We start from the raw sequence: 22,244 nt of genomic DNA on the forward strand, positions 1-22,244 counted from the left end.
ACATGCTATTAAAGCTGGTTTGAGTTTTGTTTGGTTAAAAAAAAGGCATGTCTTTAGAATTATCAGAATTAAATATAATACTTTTATTTTACCTGGGGTTACAAAAATAAGTTCATACTATCTGTTACAAAATCTGCAAGCAGGAAAAATTCTTGGTATAATAAGTAGTCAATTATTATTAGTGTCTGATATCTCATGCAGTTTTCATGGGTAATCTAAAGATAAATAAAAATAAACTAAAAATATGTAAGATAAAAAGGTTTTCTTAGGTAAAAGTTTTAGCAATTATATACTATATGTATTTAAAAATAGTTTCCCAAAATCTTTTGGTAACTTCTAGTTTTGCCAAGTTAAATGAGTGAATTCACTGAATATCTAAATCATTTCCAAGTAAGATAAAAACACTAAAACATTAATAGTCAAGTAAGTCTATCTATATTTGACCTCTTATTACAGAGAAATTAAAAGAAAAATTTAGATCTTTTAATGAATGTTTTGTGCCTTGTTGAGGAAGCATTTATTTTCTAAAAATTAAGAAATATATCTGCCAGTAAAAGAACCTGTTTCTAGAGATTATAAAATGTATTCATAAATTTGCCAATCCAAACAATGCTGATTGCTTACTTCTTAGTTGTCATTAGAAATTAAGGTTTCTAAGGATTAAGAATTCTAATTAATATGGAATGATACGAGTTTTCAAGTAAAAGATACAAGGCATAGAAATGCATTGAGGGAATTAGCATGGTTTGTCCTAAAAATAGCTGAATACTTCTGAATAAGACAAGACAAACTAAAAGGAATGAGGAAAGTTGTAGAAGGTTTGTGGAAAAGGAATCTTAAGAAAGGAAATTTATGGCTGGTCAAGCTAAATGAGATTAAAATGAATTTAATTAGTGAGTTTAAATATCAAAAGTAAGCTGAGGCAAAATTGTGGAGTTTGGTTCTTTTGTTAAAAAGGCAGTTTTCCTGTACTACTGGTATACTCTTAATAAGGGATTGTAAAGGCAAAGGAAAGATTTTGTGTCTTATTAAAATTATTTCCTGTGCTCTGTATCATTAGGTCTTTGATTGCTTAGGTAAACCAAGTCTTAATATTTAAAGAGCTATATTTTGCTTACAACTATTTAACTTACTGTATTTGCCTGTGAAGTCTTTGTCACCATGATTAAGTAGATAATTAAACACTGTTTCACAGTGACCTATGATCCTATTTGACCAGGTGTTTTAAAACTTTTGATATATTTGACAAACTTCCCAAAAATTCAAAAAATTAAATTGTCTTTTTCTTAACTTGAAAACCACTAAGATTTTTTTAGAACTATACCTGAAAGATTTCAAAGGATCTCTCTTCTCTTCTCTCTCTCTCTTACATAAAAGGCGAAAATAAAACTAATTGGGTATATTTGATATTCTAAAATTACATGGGAACCACTGTCAAATAAGAAATAATTATGCTGTATTTGTATGCCTATATTGTTAAAATATTCCAGAAATTATATAAAATTTCTATGAATCTACAACGTCCTGATATAATGCTGCCATTTGTAATTCTAGTTATCTGAAAATGTGTGTTGCAGAGAAAAGCAACTTTCACAACTGCAATATAATCAGAGATCTTTAACAATGCCATTTTTAGTCTGTCATTTACAGAGAGCCATCGTATTCCGCATATTTTCTGTAAATATGTTTCATCTTCAGAGATTCATGAAGATGACTCTGACACTCTAAAAATACAGGTTTCTGATCAACTTTCAGGTCATACTTTTGAACTGGGTGAGGATTTGCAGAACTCTAAGAAAAACTGGATTCATAAAACTGTTAAAAGATTAAGACCAATAAGGATTAATAACATGAGACTGAATGAATTTAAGGATGGTTATAATTTTTATGACTTATTTAAAATAGTACTGGTTCTTTAATCTTTTGTTTACCAGATACAAGGAAACCTTTTCTCTTAATCTCCCTATGACTTAGAGCAATATGGTAAATTATCTTTGTAAGCGGAACTGAAACTTACCTTTTTCTCCCTACTTGATCCCTCCAGAATTTGGAATCTATCGGTGAGTATTCTTATTTTCATGGCAATATTGTTATTTGCCTAAGTTCAGTAAGAACTCAGTACTGCATAATATAGTGGTTCTCACTCTCCTTTACTAAAGACAAAGGAATTTTCCTTTCTAAAACCCTGTTTTAAGACAATCTTTAACAACTTTGAAGATTTCAATTCTGACCCCACAGCTGTCACTTCTTCATAAATGAAATTAGACTGTACCGCTGAAAATCAACATCATTAATCCATTTAAGTTCTTCCCTAATACAACAAATAAAAAGGTCAAGAAATTCTGGGCCAGAAAGTCGATTAAAAACATTATTAAGGATTGAGTCATACTACCATCTGGATTAGATGAACTTTCAATTCACAACTAGGAAATTTGATGAGGAAATAATAGTTCAGCCTTTTCTTTTTCTTTCTTTCTTTTTTTTTTAAGAAAACTACGAGGCTTGTATTTATTCAAACCTCAAAAAATGAAATTTTGGCCATAAAGACGTATGTTGGGAGGGAGTAAAGGAGGGAAAGAAAATAAGGGAGGAAAACTAGCAAGTCTTTGCCATAAATACATTTAAATTAAAAGAAGCAGCTGAACAGACAACTAAATTTACATAACCTTCAGTTATCTACCGTGATTTTTAAACATTTTTAGTACTTTAATTGTAATAGTTGAAATAACAGGACTCTTGAGTATTCACCTTGATCCACAAATAGGCTCCCCTAACCCTGATCAAGGCACATTTTTAAATCTACTTTTATTCTATCTTCCTTTTCTAGATAAAAGTCCAAACCAGATATTCTTAAAACAAAATGAAAATGGTTTGTCTTGGCATAAAACCAAATAGGAAACAGAGAAAATAGGCAAGGGAATTGATACCTTTTCCAGCTTGATGCAGACCAAGGATTATGACACACACCTCTCTTCAGTTAACATGAGACCTCGTCCAAGTCACTACATCTTGCTTGGCTCACCATTAATGACGATAGAATTCAACTAGATGTGGTTAGACTATAATCTACTGATGCCTAGGACTCCCAGGTCAATCCAGGAGTACTGACAATCATCAAATAACCTGAAGAACCCATTTCGTCTTCTGTATACCGTGTTTCCCTGAAAACAAGACCTAGATGGACAATCAGCTCTAATGCGTCTTTTGGAGCAAAAATCAATATAAGACACAGTCTTATTTTAATATAAGACCTGATATAATAATATCATATAATATAATATAATGTAATATAATATAATATAACATAATATATAATATCAGGTCTTATTTTACTATGGGACCAGGAATAATATAATACCAGGTCTTACATTAATTTTTGCTCCAAAAGATGCATTAGAGCTGATTGTCCGGCTAGGTCTTATTTTCGGGAAAACACAGTCAAGATATTTTTCCATACAGACACTTTTTTCAGAAGGGAGGGGTACGGAAAGAGTTCCCCTGGTTTAAGAAAAACACTCACTGAGAAGACTTCTAAGGTCCATTTAAAAAATTCTAACATTTTCCAATCAGAGCAGATGGTCTCCATGATGGGCAAATGAATAATAGGTGTGAGAAGAGATGGGTACAGCCTTCACTTCCTTTTCATTTTGAATCATGTCAATGTATTATATTAACAACAACAAAACTACTTTTTAACATATAGTCTAAAGACAGTACGGACAGTCTGTGAAAATGTGCTGGTCTTTGACAGACTGATCCAACAAAGATGGAATGGGTACAGACCTGCGTTGTTTCCTGACAAGTAAATGAGAACTGCTATACACCCCATCCCCCCGCCACAAACACACACACACACACACACACACACACACACACACACACATTTTAATGCACTAGACAACATCTGGTTTCATATATTCATCCTGACTCTTGCATCTAACTCTGTCCACCAACTAAAGAACAAGAGTCAAGTACCTCAGAAAAAGAAACTGCCAGATGGTGCTTCCTTAAGCAGATTAATGTGTGAAGAGTAAGGTCCACCCAAAAAGCAGCTAAGTGGACTTTCACACACCAGAATGTCCCTTCACTCTTAATTAGTGCCAGATTTAACAAATAAAAATACAAAATGTCCATTTAAATTTGAATTTCAAATAATCAATCAACATTTTAAAGTACACATGTCCCATGCAGTATTTGAGATATATAGTAAAAAATTATTCAGTAGTGCCATTTCTGACATGGATGGATCTTGAGATTATTATGCTAAGCAAAATAAGTCAGACAGAAAAAGTCAAGAACTATATGATTTCACTGATATGTGGGATATACAACTGAAAACAATAAAGAAACAAGACAAACAAACAAAAACTCACAGACACAGACAATAGTTGAGCGCTTACCAGAGGGTAAGGGGGGAGGAGGGTGGTAGATGAGGGTAAAGGGGATCCAATATATGGTGATGGAAGGAGAACTGACTCTGGGTGGTGAACACACAATGTGATATATAGATGATGTATTGCAGAACTGTACACCTGAAATCTATGTAACTTTGCTAACAATTGTCACCCTAATAAACTCCAATTTAAAATAAAAAAAATTATTCGATGTTTATCTGAAATGCAGATTTAACCGGGTGTCTTGTATTTTATATGGCGACCCTACTCCCATTCCCAGTCCACCACAAAGTGTGACAAGTAATCACCATGACCACCCCCTCTGGCTTGCCTGGGACTGAGGGGTTTCCAGGGACACAGAACTTTCTGTACTGAAACCAAGAAAGTTCCAAGCAAACAGGACAAGCTGGTCACCCTATACTTAGTTATCTCATGGAGTAAGAGAACAAACTAGTAAACTGTAGCCTGAGGCTTACCACTAGTTAAGTTTGATCTTTTTCTTTGAAATAGTGTTCCTGTACCTTACTTCCCCATATGTCATCATTTATCTAATAGAAAAAATTTACAGTGAGGATAAAATGGAACGCAGCAGACGTAAAGGACGTTTGAGAAATGCAAAGGCATTATAAATGCTAGTTACTAGTATAGCTGTTATGGGTACCCAGTGCTGTTTCAGGCAGTTTCAAAGCCGACAGGTATTGCTTTATGAAGGTACTGTTACCGGCAACACTGGTTTGACTGCATATAAAAAGTGTTCAATAAACCTGCTCCTTTCAGAATTATGGCATAAGCTCTGGGTTTGATGTTGCGCCCCTTTATTCATTGTGTAACATGGGACAAGTCCCTTAACATCCTGAGATTCAGGCCCACTGTAAAACTGGGGTGATGACAATAAATACCTCACAAAACTCCCTTTAAGGAACAAACAAGGAAAGTAGGTAAAAGCACTCTAAATAACTTACAAAATACAATGTATGTTTTAATAGCATTTCAAATTTTGTTGTCTATACAAAACTATGTATGACAACATTTTACTTTTGTCTTATTTCTTACACCCCGCTGACTCTGAAGATACTGAAATCAATTCAACTATTCTCACTAAGAGTGCAGGCTCAGGAGCCAAACAGACCGGGTTTGACACTTAGCTCTACCATTTACCAAATGTCACCTTAGCTAAATTTCCTTTCTAAGCTTCAGTTTCTTTATAAAATTATGAGAATATCTGTATCATGAGATTATTAAGAAAATTAAACAGTTAACACATGTAAAGCATATAATGCCTACCTTATAATAAACACTCAAATCTCAGCTGCTATTACTATCATGTTTAATACATTTACAATTTCAGAGGTTAGAAGAGGCTGACATATATCCATCCATAAAGTCCCTTATAAAGTAAGTAAATGGTACTTAACACATCCTGTATCTAGAATTGGTACTGATCCATTTAACATCCCTAGTTAACTAGTCACTTTGGGGGATTTGTCTCCATGAGCTTCAGTTAGATGACAAATTTATTTCTGTTTAAGGAAATTCATACACTAAGAATATTTTTTCTCATGTCCAATACTCCATGCTAAACTTTAAATGTCCTTCGATTTTATGAAACTGTTGAACCCTACTTTTTGGATCCCACTCCAATTCCAAAGGTAGAGAATTATGTGGACTATAACTCAGAACCAACGCTGTTTAACCACTTCACCTTACACCGCCCTCCTACATCTAAAAAAGATGGTCTTCAACAAGCTTCCTAACTCGCAAGGCATTTATAGTCTCAGGTCTACCCTTAACAACCCCAAGCCAAGACCTCAGCAACACACAGGGGAGTCCTCAGAGGTGGCTCTGTATTCCATTCATCTGTCTCATTGTCACGGGGTGTACACACACCCAACACCCAGTTCAGGGTTCTGAGTCACACTGCCTCCACTTCCTCATGTATGGGAAAACCTAATCCTACTCTGCTTTCTACTTACCTTCCCAAGCCACATACCTACCTCTTTCTATTATTATATCCAAAAGAAGTGATGTGAAATTCTCCATACAGAAGTAGAGCTTTTTATGTTAGAATTTTGGTCAAGACCGACTCATTGAAGGGGGCGGGGGAATGGCAAGTTCAGCCATCACTACGTTATCCTAATGGTAGGGCAGGAGCTCTACTTAGTACAATTGTTTGACATACTTATCAGTATGGACTAAGGAGCCAAGAGCTGAACGCCTTGACTGTATTAAGACAATACTGAATAGGACTACTTACCCCTTTAGTACTATTCCTATTTATTCCAATTACCACCTTCAAAATGGTCAATGGGAGCCAACTATACAAATATTTCAGGAGAAGATGAACTATGACATACATACTGGTATCAGCCTGGCTAGATAATACTCGAGGGTCTTAATAACTGCAACTCAATCTAGCTAAGTACCGTATTTAGTATTACATGAACCTATACCTGGAGAAGGAGCAGATGGACTAATTTTAAGTGAGGCTTGTTTTAGTTGGATTAACAATTTCACTTTCAAGTTTATCTATTTCCTTTCCAAGAGTAAAATAAAAATAAAATTAAATAAAATTCAAAAGTCAGAGGCTAAATATAATTGTTCCAAACATATAAAATATTGTCTGCAAAAGTAAACATGATTATATTGAGCGAAGTATTCATATTTGAGAAAAGATGAACCAGGTAAATTTAACCTCTGAGGATATAAAAAGATTAAAGTGCCTAATTAAGATTTTCAAGATCATTTTAAAATAGTCCATTTATGAGTAAAAGCTGCAACAGCTTAGGATAATTTTGCAATCTAAGTCTATCTGAGACTATCCAATCTAAGTCTATAGCTTTTCTTTCAATGTCAAGGATTTATAAATTGTTTATTTAGTCATAGTTCTCAGATGTTTCCTTATCTTTTCCTCCATTTGCCACTCACCCCAAAAGTCCTTATTTATATCTTGGCATATCAAACTTAAGAAAAAGCAAGTACACATACAATTAGAAGTTTAAGTATATTCTGGAAGTATATATAACTACAGGATAAATTACCTGCATCACAACTAACATTGTATCAACTTCATTATTTGTACTATCTAAACGTTAAATAGTTAAGAATAAGGTTTAAACATGCAATTACTTCCTTTAGTCAATAGTCTTTATTATATTTTATTCATATAATCTTGTGCGTTTTTCCTTTTTTAATTCTTTACATAAAGTATTTTCCTCTTCCCATAAATTCTCAATTATTTTACCACTAATAAAGCTTTTCTTAAACAAGTTTCAAAAATCAAAAAGCTACTAAGATAAAGAGTTGTCTTCCCTTTTCTCTTCATTCTCCGTGTGCCCAATTTTCTGGCTTCTGGAGCTTTTCCATAAGTGTTCAAAAATTAAAGTGTGTTTTAAAAATAGAAGGCACCAAAAATAAGGAATCCACCTTGAAAGTTATAAGAAATGTTTGGCCTAACTCTAAGAAACCCTTTCCTGATAAGCAAAGGGAGTAGCAAACCTGCTGCTGTCCCAGTCTCCTTCCAAACTTCTAATCTAGATCATTTTCACACACAAAGGAAAATAACCTGGATGCTTTCTCTCCATTGCATGGCCATATGCAGAGAGATTTCTGCTACTGAATGTGGAACACTAGATCATCAAGATGAGTGATTAAGTCCTGAGGCCATCAAAGCATGTCTACTTTATAAAATATTTAAATATGAATTACTAGAGTCATGAACAGAATATACTTTATCAATACATCTGAACATTAAGAAAAAATAAGAACATTGAACTTGCTGTGAATCTGTAGCATAGACTTAAGACACTATATAATAGCTATTATAATGAGTCTAAATTTATTCACGCGTACACAATTCTATTTGTTAATGTTCTCTTTCAAATTCTACATGTAATTTTTTTTTCTACATGTAATTTTTTGATGGACTAGTAACAGCATTAAAACTATCAAAATCTGCTTATTCAAGATTTTTTAAGGAGTTTAAAATGCTTCAATCTAACAATTACACAATGGACACATACACGTGTGAATCAGTTCAATTTTTACATTATTTCTTAATAATGTAAGACATCTGAATATGGGTAGTTCCCAAATGTGAACAGAAGAGGTTCTAAATTTTAGAATTCATGACACTGGGTTCCCCAAATAGTCCATGAAATTCCCTTTACATCATAATATAGTTAACTTTTATAAAATGACAAATTTCCTTTCCCTTTTTGGGGACCTGTTTAAGTCTAGGCAAAATTATGAGAGACAAAGTTACCTATGTCACTTTGCCATAGCACTTTATTCCCATGCCCCACCCCTCCCCCTTAGGCAGAGATACTAAACTCCAAAACCACTTCCCAATCTAGCTTACCCTCTATCTCTATAAAGGTAATACTAATTGCAGTCATTTATATAAATGCCATACCTACTGTTTAATGTGCAGTAAATGACACTTGTGCTGTCAATCTCACTGTAAATCTAAACTCTGTTGATCCATTCTTAGCTAGAAATTCAAAGTTTGGGGTTTCCATACCCACTAATCAGTAAAAGAAATTTGGAGGGAAAAGTACTGTGTTCCAATGTATTTACTTAGTCACTTGAAAGCAATCTTCATTTGGCCAAGTATATCACTCAAGAAGATGTAGGAAAAGAAATGTTTAAAATATGGGCAAAGTACGTTTCTTTTTTCATCACACCCATCTCATTAAAAGATGGTGATCTTGAATATGTACATAAAAGGTCTGGAAGGACCCACTCCAAGTGGGTAAGAGGTAATCCCTAGCAAGAAACTCGGGGGATAGGGAAGGTTCCGTTTTACTTACACACTCCAATGCAGTTTACAATTTTTAATAATAAACATACTACTTGTATAACTTCTTAAAATCAGTAGAAAATATAAGGATTAATAAATTCAACTGATGTAAGCATATATTTTGAAATGATTTTCTGAAACTAAAGATAAATGTCAACAATCATGATTCTAATAGATAAAATTAAGCTTATTGCTTTTACAGACTCAAAGCACTTTACCAACATGGATTATTCCTTGTAACAGTTCCACCCACTTTTACTTTCATTTCTCAGAACGCTAAAATCTTTCAGGTCACTTAAATCCTTAAATTCTTGCCCCAAAATTTCACAAGCTCTAATTCACTTCAGAAACCACAGTAAGGAAAGAATAAAACTGTGCTATATGAAGTATTTTACCCCATGACAACTGTAATTAACATGCAGAATTTGCTATAGGTTAACAAAAAGCACACTGCTCTTTTCCTGGCCTTGAACCTGCTTCTGTTAAAATGTTCTGTTAGAAATTTAAAATAATTCACACGAATTTAAAATGACCAGCACATTTTGAACCACCAATACCAGTCTAATTAGTTCTAAGCTTTGCAAAATAAAGAGGCTACTGAGTTTAAACTCTTTCACAGATGCTTAATGAAATTCAAATTAAGGAAAGGAAGGTAAATAATACTGCTGAATAACATGGCTTAATGTTCCAATGGGTTTGTATGGAATGAACATTAGTATGAAAGCTACCTTCTCGTAACTCACAATTCCAGAATCACAAAATGGAAAGAATTAATTTTTTTTCTTTGACATTTAGCCACACTTTAACTTAATACATTTTATGCCTAATAACAGAAATATCCTGTAATTCAAAAAACGAAACATTTTACCAGATGTCAATGGTAGGAGGTGCTAGTGCCTTCAAGATATGCGCGCCTTTGTTTCAATACCTGACAAAAGAAAAACATGAAGATAAGCATTACTACTCATGGTTAACCAGAGGCAAATATCAACCTTTCCCTGGGAGTATTTCTACTTCCAAACCTCACAGGAAAATTTCTGTCGAGTTTTTCTGGAAACACCATCTATCACACTAGCAAGTGACATTTTATCACGTAAACTTTCACCAAAAAAAGCGTATTATGTACCATTACACACCTATTAGAATGGCCAAAATCCAAAACATTAATATCATCAAATGCAAACAAGGCAACAAGGATTTGCACTGACTGCAGCTGCTACTGAGAATGCAAAAAGGTGTATCCACTTTGGAAGACAATTTGGTGTCCTACAAACTAAACATACTCTCACCATATGATCCAGCAATCGAGCTCCTTGATATTTACCCAAATGAGTTGAAAATTTATGTCTACAGGAAAAAAATAGACACACATATTTACAGCCGTTTTATTCACATTTGCCAAAATGTAAAAGTAACCAACATGTCCTTCAGTAAGTGAATGTATAAACTGTGGTCCACTCAGACAACGGAAGATTAGTCAGGGCTAAAAAGAAATGAGCTATCAAGCCATGAAAAGACATGGAGGAAACTTAAATGCACAGTACTAAGTGTAAGAAGCCAATCTTAAAAGGCTATAAACTGTATGATTCCAACTATATGACATTCTGGAAAAAACTATTGAGACAGTACTGAAATTAATGAGACAACAGAAGGTTGCCAAGGGTTAGGAAGGATGGTGGAATGAATAGGCAGAGCACAGAGGATTTTTAAAGCAGTGGAACTATTCTGTATGATAAGAATAACGTAGATGTATGTCATTACATATTTGGTAAAGCCCACGGAATGCACAATATATCAAGAGTGATCCGGAATGTAAACTAAGGACTCTGAGTGATAAGGACACATCACTGTCAATTCATCAACTGTAACACATGTACCATCTGGTGTGGGATGCTGATAATGGAGGAGGCTGTGCAGGTGAGGGCAGGGGCTACAGGGGAAATCTCTGTACCTTCTGCTCAATTTTGCTGTAAACCCAAAACTGCTCTAAAAAATAGTCTATTTTTTTAAAAAGGGGGCACATCCAAAACTTTCTTTAAAAGTATATTGTTTATTCACTCATTATGGATGATGGCCAAAAAGTACTTTTACAAATAATACTTCCCTGTGTATACAACACTTTTATACTTTATCTCAATGATTTTCTCAATCACTTGTGATGCAGCTAGTTAGCTGTCACCATCATTTTTAAAAAAACATTAACAGAAGCCTAAATTCATAGAGCTGGCAAGTATTTTGAATTAAAATTCAGCACACCACTGCCTCATTATTAATTTCCTCATTCCCAGGAAGGCAGCCAGATGTACTTAAAAAAAAAAAGACAGGCCTTAAAACCAGATATATCTGGGTTCAAAATCATCCCTGCTCTGTTTCTTAGCAGCTGTGACTCTAGACAAGTTCATTCATTTATTCATCCACCTATCTGTCCATTGGGCGGGGGGGAATCGTATAAATTTACTTGTTAGTTTCCTATGTAAATGAGAACAACATACATGAACAATCCATATACATATTTGGGGAATTTTTTAAAGAAATAACTTAACAGAAAAAAAAGGGCTATGTATATGCACCAAAATATCCAATTGTCAATTAACTATTAAAAAAAATGATCAACCTCACTGGTTATCAAAGAAATGCAAACTAAAATATCATTTTGCCCAACAGTCTTTTTTAATGAAAAAAAATCACAAGTATTGGCAAGGATATAGGAAACAAGTCAGCTCTGGGCATTATTGGGGAAGTGCAGCCACTTCGGAGAGTAATTTGGCAACATCTGTAATAGTAAAAGCTGAAAATGTAAATTCCTATGACCCAGCAAATCCCTTCTGAGAAATCTGCCCTGGAGAAACTTTGGCACACATGTGTACTTACTTCACCGTTTTGTTTTGTTAATTAAGTGGTCCAACATGACAGGTTCTAGTGTTTAACTGGCCCTCAATAAACATTGAATCTCGTTAACAAGTATGAAGTGTGATCAAACAATACCATGAATATTTAAATAAAAAAATATATTACCGTAAAAGACACACTGCCATTCATCCCCCTCAAAATACTCCCCCTCGCTTCAAACACACTTACCCATCGTTCTTGCCACTTTCTGAAGCAGTTCTGGAAGTCCTCTTTCATGAGTGTCATTAGTTGCGATGCCATGGCTGCCTCGATGTCCTGAATCGATTCAAAACGTTTACCTTTCATGGTCATTTTGACTTTGGGGAAGAGCCAGAAGTCACACGGTACGAGATCCGGTGAATAAGGTGGATGAGGACAAACTGTAATGTTTTTATTTGACAGAAATTGCCGTCCCAGAAGTGATGTGTGACACAGGGCCTTTCCATTGTGATCTGAAAATACAGTGAATGCTGCTGCCGAGTGGCATCCAACAGAAAGGCAGGGATCTTCAATATGGGAAGCAGCACATCGATCCTTAGTAACAGTGTCTGACAAGTTTCAACTTGTTCGGTGCAGTCAGTCGAATGTGAGCTACAACTGAGAGAAGGTGTGTTTTAAAAGTGTGCCATAAATTATCCTCCATCATGACAATGCTCCGTGTCACACATCACTTCTGGAATATGGCATTTTCTGTCAAATAAAAACATTACGGTGTGTCCTCATCCACCTTATTCACCAGATCTGGCACCTTGTGACTTCTGGCTCTTCCCCAAAGTCAAAATGATTCAGGACAGCGAGGCAGCCACAACAGCGCAGCTAAAGACACTCACGAAAGAGGACTTCCAGAACTGCTTCAGAAAGTGGCAAGAACATGGGATAAGTGTGTTTGAAGCGAGGGGGAGTATGTATTCTTAGGAGGATTAATGGCAATGTGTCTTCTACTGTAATAATTTTTTTGTATTTAAACATTCACCATACTGGTTAATCACACCTCATATATGTATTCCTTTGATAAGTTTTAAAGACAATTTCTTCAAAGACAGACTTGTTCTAAGTTTTGTACTGTTTTACAAGAGCTAGATCCCACAGGTTAACAGTTCAGTCACATAAGACTGTTCTCCATCTGCTGGTCACAAATCCCATCAGCTATAAACCAGGGATTCCCACAATCCCCTCCTCAGGTTCAATAATTTGCTAGAATGGCTCACACAACTCAGTAACACTATGAAGGATATAACTCAGGTACAATCAAATGGCAGAGATGCACAGGGCAAGGTATGGGGGCAAGAGGGCACACAGCCAAGCTTCCAAACCTCTCCAGGTGCACCACTCCCACACCTGAACCCGTTCACCAACCTTACTGAATCTCACCATGCAAGAGTTTTTATATCGCTTTAATCTCTGCCTCCCTCACTCCTGACAGGAGGTGGCTGGGTTGCGCCTCAAGTTCAAATCCTCTAATCTCTCGGTCTTTCAGGTGCCCAGCCCCTCCAGAGGCTAACCAAGGACCCCACCCTAAATCCCTTCATTAGCATGAACTCAGGTGTGATCAAAAGGAGCTCTTATGAATAACAAAAGACACTCCTATCACTCAGGGTTTTAGGAGCTCGGTTCCAAAAATGGGGACAGAAACCAAATATATTTTTGTATCATACCATAGGACTCTATTATTATAATTCTCTATATTTTAATAGATTAAGTGGGAAGGAAAGGTGTGATGTGATGTCAGTATATGTTTTCAAAAAGTATTTAAAGAAAGTAAATATCAATTATTAACTTTAAAAGGAACTTTAAAAGGGGCAGCGGGATGGCTCAGTTGGATGGCTCAGTTGGTTAGAGCGCAGAGCTCTTAAGAAGGTTGCCAGTTCAATTCCCACATAGGATGGTGGGCTGCACCCCCTGCAACTAATGCTTGAAAACAGCAACTGGACTTGGAGCTGAGCTGCACCCTCCACAACTAGATTGAAGGACAATAACTTGACCTGAAGCTGATGGGCCCTGGAAAAACACACTGTTCCCCAACATTCCCCAATAAAATTTAAAAAGGGGGGGGGCATCTTACTCAGAAACAAAAGAAAACTCCTTTAACTTAACAAAAGTATATGTATTCCTCAGAAGCCAATAGCAAACATCATACTCAAAGGAAATGTCCATTAAAGTCAGGAACAAGACAAAAAAGCCGGCTATGACCATGATTAGTACAGCTGTTTAAGAAAACTCCAGCCCTATAACCACTAGCCACATGTAGCTACTGAACACTTGAAGTGTGGCTTGTCCAAATTGAGATGTACTCTAAATGTAAAATATACATGGAATTGCAAACATAGTATGAAAAAAATAATGTAAAACATCTCATTAGTAGTTTTTATATTGATTATATGTTGAAATGATAATGTTACCATAGGCAGAAAGAATAGGGCCAAGGACAGAGAGGGGACGGAAGTGCGGGACAACAACGGAGATGAGATTCCTTAAGAAAAAGTACAGCAACCAGACAGGCCAGAATTAGATTTCGGTGGCCGAGAGCAGATCCAGGTCCCATCTCGTCCCTCAAGGTGAACTTCAGCTAATTACAATGGATTCTAATATTAGTACTGCCGTCAGGAAAAATCTCCACCCCTCTGTCGCCATGACAGTTCTGACAAGAGCCAAATGAGGACAAAATCCCTCCCCACAACGGGAAGGCGTGGCCAGCCACCTGCCTAGGAATGAATGCCTTGGAGTCTTGAATATTTTGCACCCTCATTTCAGAATAAATGCCTAAGCCTCTTTCTTCTTAGGGGCAGTTGCTCTTCTCCAGGCCGGCCCACTCTCCCTTCTTGAGTGCACTGTCCTTCTGAAATAAATGCGCCACTTGGTTGGCTTATTCAGTGCATCCTTGAATTCTTTCCTGTGACGATACCAAGAACCCATTTTCTGGCAACAATATTCTGGATATATTAAGTAAAATATATTAAACTTACCTGTTTTGTTTTACTTTATTTAATAAGCTCCTAAACTAAAATTTTAATTTCCACAGTGGAAAGTCTCTTCAAAAGGAAGGGTTCACTAGGCCAATTGCTAGCAAGAAAAAAGAAAACCAAGCCCTGGGGCGTGAAGTCTGAGACACGAGCAACATGGCTCAGTGAACAAGCCAAGCACATCTGCCATCCTGGAGTTGGCAAGTATTTTTAAACATCAAGTAGCGGGAAGAAAGATACAAGCCCTTCTGAAAGAATTTACATTAGCTCTAGACAAGGGGGTGGGGAAGGTGAAGTGGGGCCAGTTCTGGGGTAGGCGCCTCGGAGCCCACGAGGAAGGATTGGCTCTTTTGGGTTCACTGCAGGCAGCAGTCCTGAAAGCTCATGTGTAAACAAGAAGCGGGGCTCCAGTGGTTCCATGGAGCCTTCTCCCTTTTAGACGACTGTGCAAATAGCCACCTGGAAATTAACCCAAAATTCCAAAATGCACTCAGGAGAGTGAGTGGGCTTTTGTGGGTTTTCCCTTGGAGTTGTTAAGTGATTAACCCCTTGTCTCTTCCTTCCATCCTCTGGCCTGTTGCAATTTAATTTAGGACATCTCAGAATTTACTTCTTGTTGATGCCTACTAGAAATTTAAAATGACATATATGGCTCATGTGTGCCTCATAGCATTTCTTCTGAACAGCACTGCGGTCTAGCCAATGCGAAGACAAAAGAAATCGGTAGCATAAATACTGGAAAAGGAGACACAGAATCACTACTGTTTGCAGATAATTGGCTGTCTGACAAGAAAATTATCTGAAAACTATCCAACCAGAGGGAGAATTCACTAAGATATCTGGAAATTAGGTAAAAATTGATAGTGTTCCTATATACAATAGCCAGTTAGAACACGCAAAGGGAAAAGATCTTAGTCACAGCAGTGAAGGCAACTTTAACATACTTAATGTACACAACACCTTAAACATATATATGTATTTGTGTATGTATAAAATGCTACTGATAGACACTAAAAGACCTGTATATATGAAAAGACAGGCTAGTTCCTGGGTAGAAAGAATAAATATAATTCCACCAAAATCAACCAAACCAAATGCAATCCTAATCAAAATCCTACTAGGACTTTGTTGTTTGTTTTGCATGATTATTTGATATATTAATTCCAAAGTTTATCTAGAAGAAAATATTTTAAGATTAGCTAACAAAATTTGAAAACAAGAATAGTTAGTGCATACTTGCTCTATTAAATGTCAAAATTAACACTAATTGTTCTGGTACAGAATTTAAAAATCAGAAAAAGTCAGGGGACTTTTATATTTGACGATGGTGGCATTTCAGATGAGTGGGTAAAACACTGATTATTCAATCAATTAAGCAGCATCCAAGAAAAATCAGAAGTGAGCCAGTGGCTGAATGTAAGTCCTAGAAAGATGAGAGCAGATCCCTGAAGCAAACAACCAGCCCAGCAATACCTCTCGTCCACAGCTCCACGTCCCCAAAATGATTTGTTCCCAACTTTTTTTCTGATTACAAAACCATCTCCTGGGCTATCACAGGGGTCTGCACAGCCCAAATTGCCTGGCTGACTACTGCTGGGGAGAGAAGCACTGATTGTGTTTGAACTCTGTGATGTCACTTTGCTCCCATCTCTACTCAAGCCGACTGGCAAACATGGCACCACAGGGTTCCAGCAGCCTCTGACGGGTGAGGCCTGTATCAGAAATGCAGATACGTTGGTCCAATAATGTTCTCTCCAGAACCTGGAAATGAAACTGAATTAAAAGAATTGAAGAGAATCGAAAGCTAAGAGACCGCCAAAGTAAACTCAACCTTCAAGATTCAGCTGAAGCCTCTATGTGAAGTTCTCCTTGATCCCACAGACAATCTAAATTAACCCTCCGTGCTCTGCTTCCTCCCTCCACTGCCGCCTCACACACAGGTATGAAAGAGCACAGGAGGAGGAATCACAAGTAGTTTGAGAAAGTGGAGAACACAGGAAGAATAAGGGCAGTTAGAAATGAAAATGGAAGGGCTGGCCCCAGTGGCTCAGGTGGCTGGAGCGCCGTGCTCCTCCTAACGGCGAGGTCACCAGTTCGATTCCCACATGAATCAGTGAGCTGCACCCTCTACAGCTAAGCTTGTGAACAACAGCTCTCTCTGCAGCTGGGCTGCCACAGGTTGCCATGGGTTGCCGTGGGCTGCTGAGTGCTGCCATGAGTGGCCGGCAGTGGGCGAGAGCTGCTGTGAGCGGCCAACCAGCAACTGGGGGGGGGGGGGGATCAGCGACTGGGGGAGGAGGGAAGTGCAAGGCTCCTAACACCAGCATGGGCCAGGGAGCTGTGTCCTACACAACTGGACTGAGGAACAACGGCTGGAACCGGGTGGGAGAGGGGGGAGGCGGAAGAAGGGGAAAGGAAAAACAATGAAAATGGAATATCAAAATATGTTGCAGATAGAATGAGATAGGTTTTTAGGCAAGGAATTTGATTTTGCAGAATGACTACTTGGATCAACACAGAAAACAAACCAGAAAGGATTCCAGGTATGTAGTTATTACAAGAGCCCAAGTGAAAAATGAAGAGGTCCCGAGTTTATGGCAGTAGATACAAAAGAAGCGGACCAACTATAGAAACTTTTCTGAGGTAAAACCAGTAGGAAAGGGGGAATGTGAATATTAATCTCTGAAGATTAACGTTACCATTTCTAGAACACGGGGGACTTGTGATAGATATGAGTAATACGGGACAAAGAGCTGATACATTTAAGAGTGCATGAGTGCAGGGTTGGCTATGGTTTGTGGGAATGACCAGCAGAGATATTCAGGATATTGTCAGAAATACAGAACTGGGGCTCTAGACGGAGCTGAAGATGTAGATTTTAGAGTCAACACTGACTCTATCCATCTTACAATTGAAAGCATGGAACCTCTCAAAAATAACAGGAATGGTGTGAGCTGCGTGGGGATTTTTTCAATAAATACATACAATATTGTAAATGTATTGTCACTTCCTTATGATTTTAATAGCACTTTTTTCTTTAGCTCACTTTATTGTTAAAATACAGTGAGTAGGGGCTGGCCCGGTGGCTCAGGCGGTTGGAGCTCCATGCTCCTAATTCCAAAAGCTGCCGGTTCGATTCCCACATGGGCCAGTGGGCTCTCAACCACAAGGTTGCCAGTTTGATTCCTCGACTCCTACAAGGGATGGTGGGCTCTGCCCCCTGCAACTAAGATAGCACACGGCACCTTGAGCTGAGCTGCCTCCCGGATGGCTCAGCTGGTTGGAGCGCCTCCTCTTAACCACAAGGTTGCCGGTTTCGACTCCCGCAAGGGATGGTGGGCTGCGCCCCCTGCAAGTAGTAACGGCAACTGGACCTGGAGCTGAGCTGCGCCCTCCACAACTAAGACTGAAAGGACAACAACTTGAAGCTGAACGGCACCCTCCACAACTAAGATTGATAGGACAACAACTTGACTTGGAAAAAAGCCCTGGAAGTACACACTGTTCCCCAATAAAGTCCTGTTCCCCTTCCCCAATAAAATCTTTAAAAAAAAATACAGTGGGTAATACATATAACATACAAAAACATGTGTTAATCGATTGTTTATGTTATCAGTAAGGCTTCCAGCCAATGGTAGTCTATTAGTAGTTAAGTTTTGGGGGACTCAAAAGTCATATGTGGACTTTCGACTATACAGGTCCTTCTCCCCTATATGGTTGTTCAAGAATCGACTGCATAATCACTTAAAAGGATTAAGGACAGACACTATAAAAGCCAGCTAGAAAGGTAAAGAAGCCAAAAGCAGTGTCCTAGAAGCCAAAGACAGATATGAGAGTCAATGAGGACATTGTCGGAGTGTCAGAAGCTACAGAGACGTTGACAAGTGGTTATGACATTGAAGTACAACAAGCAGCTGGCCTGGCCTGAGGCAATTCATCACACTTTCTTGCCTTCTTGATCGTATAATTTTTACATTATATCTATACATATTACTCAAGCAGCTAGCTACTCACATGCATATCTTATCAACAGTGAGTCTACTCTTAGACATTTCCTGAGCTCCCAATAGAAAGTGCATACTCGTCATTTTGATATCAGGAAGTTGGCCTTCCAAAAATTTTCTGGTATTTATGCTCAACTCTTTCAACTCAATTTCACAAACATTTACTTAGCATCTCGTGTCCATGTGCTACATGGCAGAGACGCAAAGATTGATTCCTTCAAAAAATGAGTCTCTTCTATATGCTGGGCTCTGAGTGTCCATTGGTAAATGAAACACAAATATCGCTATCCTCACAGAGCTTTCTTTGCAGTGGAGGGATACATTAAACACTATTCTCCCTAAAGGAACCCAAAAGAAACATGCTTTAGATTTACCTAAAAAAAAATACCTTTATTATTTCATACAGCAATTTGAAATTAACAATAAGAAACACGAAACTGTAATTAATCACCTATTCTTAACATGCCTTCCCTCTGGCATCATGCAATATAAACATTATTAACTTATATATACCTACAGTTGGCTCTCAGTTATCTGTGGGTAAACTATCCACACTCCAAGAACAACTCCCTACTACTGACTCGTGTTTCTGGGTTATGTCCTACCCAAATTTCTACCAGGCGATCTCCTAACACATGATATAGTGTGAGAATATACAGTTTAAGACTTTCACAAAGTAGTAATTCAAATCATTACACATGCCAGTTTTACTACATCCACTACTTTTCAGATGAACTTGCGGGCACATACTCCCTAAATCCAAATTCCTTCCTTTCCCAGAGCGAACTAACCCGAGCTCTTCAACTCCATTCCAAACTCAGTTCACCTCTGAAGCTGCCCTCAAACTAGGTAAGTCTCCAAGCATGGGCCTCACTTGTATATACTAGCTCACCATCTCAAAACTTTAAGGATCACAACAAGCCCCTTTTGGTAAAAACTGCTGGCATCCCAAACATGTGCACCTTTAACGTTGTATATAGTTTTAATATTGTTCCAGCATACTGTGACTACTACAAGTCGTACATAAAACATAGAAACTTTTAAAAACAAGAAATAAAATTTCTAGCATTTTCTTCCAGCACCCAGAGATAGGTTGCATACACACGTACTCTTCAAGGCAAACATCATCTTTATCTTAAGAAACTGAAGCTCAGAGGTGAAGTAATTTGCTGTGGGTGGTCACAAAACTAGAAAGAGGTAGAACCAGATTTGGGGACTCAAGCAACAGTGTGGTCACAAAGCTCAAGCCCTTCATCACTCCTCTAGACCACACTAATCTCCTTCCTCATACTTGGGGTCCCACAAGCTCCCTCTAACCTCACACCTCACTCCCAGCCACCCACTGCGGCCCACAATGCTCCTCCCACTTCAAGATGCTGTTGGAGAGAACAAGTACTCTTTTTTATGCCTCGGTAAGTGATATACAAAGTAAACATTTTTAATTTCTAAGGAGAGTGCTATGCTGTCTAAATAGCCATCAGTCTACAAGTCAAGCTGAGTTTCAGAGTAAATGACAAACACAAATTCTTAGACTCTAACACATAAGCGATATGGAAAGTTACAAAACAAAAGGAAAATGACTTAGGGAAATATCAACTGTGAATACGTAAAAAATGACTCCATGTATTATGGTCCACGTGGTATAGTTTCAATTAATGTCAATTCTGTTTAGCTTAAAATTATGTCAAATACAGTTCTATGATGAATTTATTCTGGTTCATTCTGGTATTCCATGGAACTACATTAACTCCCTGCTTCATCTTAAAAAGAACTCAACTACCCGACCCTACCCCCAAATGGGAGGTATCAAGTCCAGAGAGCAACAGTCTCCAAGGGGAAGAGAAGAATTTCTGGTTGTTTTAGTCTTACAGTAAAAGAGCCAAAGTCAAGGTCCAGAATGAGGATGACTGCAACCCCCAAAAAAGCAAAATAAGTAAAAATAAGAAATTCTGGGGGTTGAAGTAGGAACTTTTCGTAATTTTGGCCAAAATGACACTGATATCTTAAAACCCAGAAACATCGATGCAGAGTAACAAACTGTTATAAACCTACAAAATCAATTCAGAACTAAAATAATATTAAAAAGGTTGACTATCTATGCAGCAGTGTAGTTAGTATCTATAAAACCCATCAAGCACCCCAGTGAATTCCGAGTAGTAAACACATAAAATACACAAGGGGAAATGCACAACGCCACTAATAAAGTTTGAAAGAAACATAAGAAAGAAATATGGTATAGATAATAAAAAGCCTGAGCCAAGTAAAACAGAAAGGTGAAAAGGGAGGTAAAAGAACACTGATGGAGAAGCAGATCATAACTTTGTTAAGCAAGAAAGGATTATAGACAAGGAAACTAAGTTCCAGAAAGGCTAAACGGAGGGACGCTGCCTGGCTGTGGTGTGCAGTGCCGTGCTGACAGTCACAGCAGCAGCATTAGAAACAACGTGGGCCAGACCCCAAATGTCCTTCTTATAACAACTCAGAGCCCATGGGGTTCTCTTCACTTGCTGGCTGCTCAGCCTCCCTTCCTCTTCCTAGGACCTTCCATTCATTCAACACTTACTTCCTAACTTGAAGGAATCAATAAATAAAGGAGTTTATGCCAAGTCTTAATTGTACTTGTCCTCCAAGTCTGTTTTTGTTCCCCCCCCAGATGTGATTTATCCTCACAGTTTCCCTAGTCCCCCCAAAAAGTCGATGCCTCAATTTTATCTGTCAATTCTGCTCTTCCCCACTTGAATACCCTCTTCAAACTCAACTCTGCCCTCAAATCCAACTTATGTCTCGTTTTGCTCAGCTGATCTTTTCCTGGCCAAACATGGCCTCTGTCCTCTGCATTGCTCACTCCACATTAACCACATCTGGTGCAGACCTTCATAGAGCCTGAATACTTTCGTCCTTAAGTAATTCATATTTCCTGGTCCCCTTTAAGTGATGTATGCTTTTAGACAATGGGTTCACTCACACACCAGATTCAGAATACCTTGTTACTGCTTACCAAAAAAACTGGTAAAGTTCAGAGAAAAACAAAACAAACAAAAAGAGAGGGACGAGGAAACTTGGAGGTGATGACCATGTCTATTACCTTAACTGTGGTGATGACTGCACAGGTGCATGCGTGTCCAAACTCATCAAATTGTATACATTAAATATGTGCCAATTTTTGTATATCAATTAAAGGACAAAGAAAGGAGAGAGG

General features: G+C 37.7%; 1 protein-coding gene across 2 annotated transcripts in view; it reads right to left on the reverse strand.

Moving 5' to 3' along the window:
* ACSL3 (acyl-CoA synthetase long chain family member 3) overlaps positions 1 to 22,244 on the reverse strand; it is a 65,854-nt gene that overhangs the window by 40,482 nt on the left and 3,128 nt on the right. The window contains exon 2 of one of the 2 annotated variants that reach the window (XM_033112344.1): positions 10,061 to 10,120. The exons of the other annotated variant lie outside the window; for it this stretch is intronic. The gene's annotated coding sequence lies outside the window, so the exon portion shown is untranslated. The remainder of the gene's footprint in view (positions 1 to 10,060; positions 10,121 to 22,244) is intronic. 2 annotated transcript variants of the gene reach the window in all.

Source organism: Rhinolophus ferrumequinum, chromosome 8, assembly GCF_004115265.2.
Source record: "Rhinolophus ferrumequinum isolate MPI-CBG mRhiFer1 chromosome 8, mRhiFer1_v1.p, whole genome shotgun sequence".
Lineage (NCBI taxonomy): Eukaryota > Metazoa > Chordata > Mammalia > Chiroptera > Rhinolophidae > Rhinolophus > Rhinolophus ferrumequinum.